Consider the following 4,923-nt stretch of genomic DNA (forward strand, 5'->3'; position numbering starts at 1 on the left):
TCGCCATGAAGAGGCCAAATGAGGATACTGGGCATGCGCACTACGCGCTTCTTTAAGAATAGGGTACCTTTCCTCTCAGAGAGAGAGAGAGAGAGAGAGAGAGAGAGAGAGAGAGAGAGAGAGAGAGAGAGATTTAGGACAGACTGAGAGAGAGAAGGGGGAGAGAGAGGGGGGGATAACTGGGAGAGAGAGATAGAGGACTGAGAGAGAGAGAGAGAGAGAGAGAGAGAGAGATAGAGGACTGAGAGGGAGAGTGTGTGTGTGTGTGTGTGTGTGTGTGTGTGTGTGTGTGTGTGTGTGTGTGTGTGATAGATTTGATGAATATATTTCATTACCTGTGCACTCACATTTCATGTGTATTACTATCTTGTGACCGTGCCTCCTTCCACATTATGTATCAACATTTCGTGATAGGCAAATTAGGCATTAACATTAAAAAAAATGAATCTGAACATTAAAAATTAATAATAATGATAATAAAGCTGTTGTTAAGCAAGTTAATTGTTTCATCTGGGCCACCTACAATAAAACTAGTGTAGCTATGAGCCTCAAAATGATATAAATGGCTTTTTAAGAAATATAATTATTTAAAAACACTTATGTTAAAATAAGGTGTCCCCCATCTCTCCAGCTCTTTAGAAAATAGGAAATACATTTTCAGGTCTGGATACCAATTTCACCCAATCAGAAGAGAGAACTCAACTCATACAGGATATAGGATAAACAAGTGAAATTGGAAATGATGAGACAAAAAAAAATGAGCAGACTTAATCAGAATTAGAACACTATGAAATTAAATCTGATTATTGGGTTCTCTCTCCTGATTTATGAAATTGGTTTCACGCCTGAAAATGTATTTTCTTTGTATTGAAGAGCTGGAGAGATGGTAGCTCTAGAATGCAGTGGTGTAAAGTAACTAAGTACGTTTACTCAAGTACTGTACTTATGTACAATTTTGGGGTACTTTTACTTGACTGGAGTATTTCCAATTTTCAGTACTTTTACTTCTACTCCACTACATCTCAGAGGCAAATACTGTACTTTTACTCCACTACAATTATTTGAAAACTTTAGTTACTCATTGCTTTGCAGATATAAATTATTACATTATAAAACATACATGAACCACTTTAGCCCTATTTTATACATAGGCTATTTGAAAATAGCAGATCTACAAGCTCACAACGCGTCGCATCGCGACGCGTTGTGAGCTTGTAGATCTGCTATTTTCAAACATTTTAGTACTTTTACTTTTGGTACTTTAAGTACATTTTGATATCAATACTTTTATACTTTTACTCAAGTACATTTTGAATTCCGGACTTTTACTTGTAACAGAGTACTTCTACATTGCAGTATTGATACTTTTACTTAAGTAAAACATTTGAGTACTTTTTCCACCACTGCTAGAATGTCTGTGATCAGTGTGAAAGTGTAAACTTTGAGTCTCCTACCAGAACATTAGCAACTTTCTGCCGGTCATCAAATTATTGGCTTAGGAATGCGACAAAAACTAAAAAATATCCATGAATTCAAGGCTTCATGGGGTGTGTAATTGATGAAAAATAACTAATTTTTTGGGTGAACTATCCCTTAAACCATGGGTTCCCAAACTTTTCAGCCCGCGACCCCAAAATAAGGGGGCCATTGACTCGCGACCCCACCCAAACCTGGAGGTAATTTATGCACATAAACTTGCACGTTCGGTGCGCATTTAAAATGTATTAAAATGGTAAAATGTACTATTTGTAATCATTTTAGGTTGTATTTAATCCATTCTGTTGAATTTAAATTAAAATAAAAAATAAATAAAAAAAGTTTTTTTTTTCTTTTTTTCTTTTTTTATGACCCAAAATAATTTCGCGACCCCAACTTTGGGAACCCCTGCCTTAAACTACAGTAGCCTATAGACTAGAGTGTTTGTTCAGTAACATGGGGTCTCCTCATCTCTCTAGCCCTAGAATGTCTGTGATCTTACATACATTTCATGTATTCCAAATACACAGCCATAGATCGGTCCTATCCCCGCCCGGTTAGCAGACTGCAGATCTGGGCGGCCTTTAAATGTGTCACGCTGCGTGTGTACTCACCCAATAATTAATTCCTAAGAAGACTTGGAGTCAGATCTTGTCCTCTAGTTTCATATCCATTTGAAATTTCTGGCAGTAAACGTGTGTCTAGTACATACATGGGCAACATGCGGCCCCCACCTTCACTTAATGCGGCCCGCAGATTAATATCGGATTACTGATATGTTATTGATTTCAGCTGTTACAATTCCAAACATGACCCGCTTTAATTACTTCAGTCTATATTAGTAGCTTAATGATTAGTATTAAAATTCTATATTTTTTATGTCCAATGTATTTGTATTTAAGTTCATAAAGTTACTAAGTTAACTAAATGCATTTGAAATTAAATAAAAAATTTACTTTTCAGGATTCCAATTCAAAAATAGCAAAAATAGCAGATCTACAAGCTCAAAACGTGTCGTACTGTGACGCGTTTTGAGCTTGTAGATCGGCTCTTTTTGCTACTTTTGAGTGACATAGAATGGCCCGACAGTATATGCAATGTGGCCCTCTGGAGTGAGTGTGGAAATGTAGTGGCCCTCTCCATCATCATAGTTGCCCTATACCCCTGGTCTAGTAAAATATCTCCACTTTTCCACGAGCTGCACACGGACGAGGCCCGGAATAGACCGCCGAAGTCTGACGTCATTTACACATCCTTTGTTTGTCTACCTGGTTCGCAGTTTTCCACCCCCGTTCTGAATCCCATAGACGTATTTAATATCGCGTCAAATAAGAACTGTGTTCCAAAAATAAACAAATGACCACGGCGGGTTGACTCTTATGGATATGAAGCATCAACTGACGGTGAGAAAACGCTAATGTTACTTCCGCCAAATTAGTTACATTTTCGCCAGAAACAGACTGTATCAAATATAAGTGACTGACTATCATAAACTATACAGAACCTCCTCCCTGACAATAACGCCGACACGCGGTGTTTATTTTTGGACCACAATTCTTATATGAGACGATTCTAAGATGACCCAATGTTATTCTCCATAGAGAAATTACTTCCGCAAACCTGGGGATGAACGAGTGACGTCAGGACTTCGGTGCTCTATGAGTGCAGGACTGAACACATCAAAACTTCCTTTGGGGGGCACACAATTGACAGGTGCGTTGCGATTGGTGTGGGGTAATTAATCACACCAAAGGCCGCCCAGATCAGTCTGCTAACCGGGCGGGGGGGGGGGGGGATAGGACCGATCTATGGCTGTGTATTTGGAATACATGAAATGTATGTAAGATCACAGACATTCTGGGGCTAGAGAGATGGGGAGACCCCTGTTACTGAACAAATACTCTAATAGTCTGTACTGTAGTTTTTGTTGGGATCAAAGGGATAGTTCACCCCAAAAATTACTTATTTTCTATCAATTACACACCCCATGAAGCCTTGAATTCATGGAGATTTTTTGGGTTTTGTCGCATTCCTCAGCCAATAATTTTGACCAGCGGAAAGATGCTAATGTATCCGGTAGGAGACTCAAAGTTGACACTTTGAAGTCTCTTACCGGAGGAGCCTCCACTCATCAAATCATTGACTTAGGAATGCGACAAAGACAAAAACATCTCCATGAATTCAAGTCTCCATGGGGTGTGTAATCCATAGAAAAAAAGTCATATTGGGGGTGAACTATCCCTTTAAGGATTATCAGATTATAGAACTTTAACCTTCCAACAAAAAAACTTTTGTTTTAACCCAAAATATCTACTTTTAATGTAAATATGTTTGGTATTATTTAAGTCATATGAGATAAGCTTTTGTGCTCCTAACAGCTTGTTGAGTAAGTAGACTTATGCATTCACAGAATCAGCCATAGAGTCCATATTGTCCTTTGTATACATAGACAATAATAATAATAATAATAATACATTTGATTTGGTAACGCACTTTACATCTTTAGAAATCTCAAAGTGCTAAACCACTAGACCAGTGGGTTCTCAAACGTTTTCATATCAGGGCCCCCCATCTGAAAATATTTGTGCCAGATACTCACATACCAAGATTTGTGTTGTTCAAATGTAAAAAAAACAACAACAAAATAAACACGATTTTCTTTTGTGCTCGGGTGGCCTGCCACGGAGGTTGTGGGTTTGAATCTACTGTGGTGCTTCCGGCTTTGTTGAGCGTCAACAGTGGTGGAAAGAGTACTCAAATGTTTTACTTAAGTAAAAGTATCAATTCTGCAATGTAGAAGTACTCTGTTACAAGTAAAAGTCCGGAATTCAAAATTTACTTGAGTAAAAGTACAAAAGCACTGGTATCAAAATGTACTTAAAGTACCAAAAGTGAAAATGGCAGATCACAACGCGTCGTGCTGCGCTGCGACGCGTTGTGAGCTTGTAGATCGGCTATTTTTCAAATAGCCTCGGTATAAAATAGGGCTAAAGTGGTTAATGTATGTTTTAGAATATCATGATTTACATCTGAAAAGTAACTAGTAACTAAAGTTTTCAAATAATTGTAGTGGAGTAAAAGTACAATATTTGCCTCTTGAGATGTAGTGGAGTAGTAAAAGTATTGGAAATTGGAAATACTCAAGTAAAGTACAAATACCAAAAAATTGCACTTAAGTACAGTACTTAAGTAAATGTACTTAGTTACTTTCCACCAACTTGAGCGTCAATACAAACACAATTGGCCCGTGTTCGGGGGAGATAAGCTGGGAAGAGTGTGAGATATTTGTCATTGCACGTCGTACTCCTTTGGGCTGGGGGGGGGAGCGGCACCTGTCAGCAGGGAGTGTTGGGCGGGAAGAGTAGGACGAAGGCTCTACGTTCTCCCGGTGGGGGAACCTCACTGGCACAACACACAAATGTGTGGGGAGGAATTAATTGGCATAAC

Source organism: Gymnoscopelus braueri (assembly GCF_963280865.1).
Source record: "Gymnoscopelus braueri genome assembly, chromosome: 21".
In the NCBI taxonomy this organism is placed as follows: Eukaryota; Metazoa; Chordata; class Actinopteri; order Myctophiformes; family Myctophidae; genus Gymnoscopelus; species Gymnoscopelus braueri.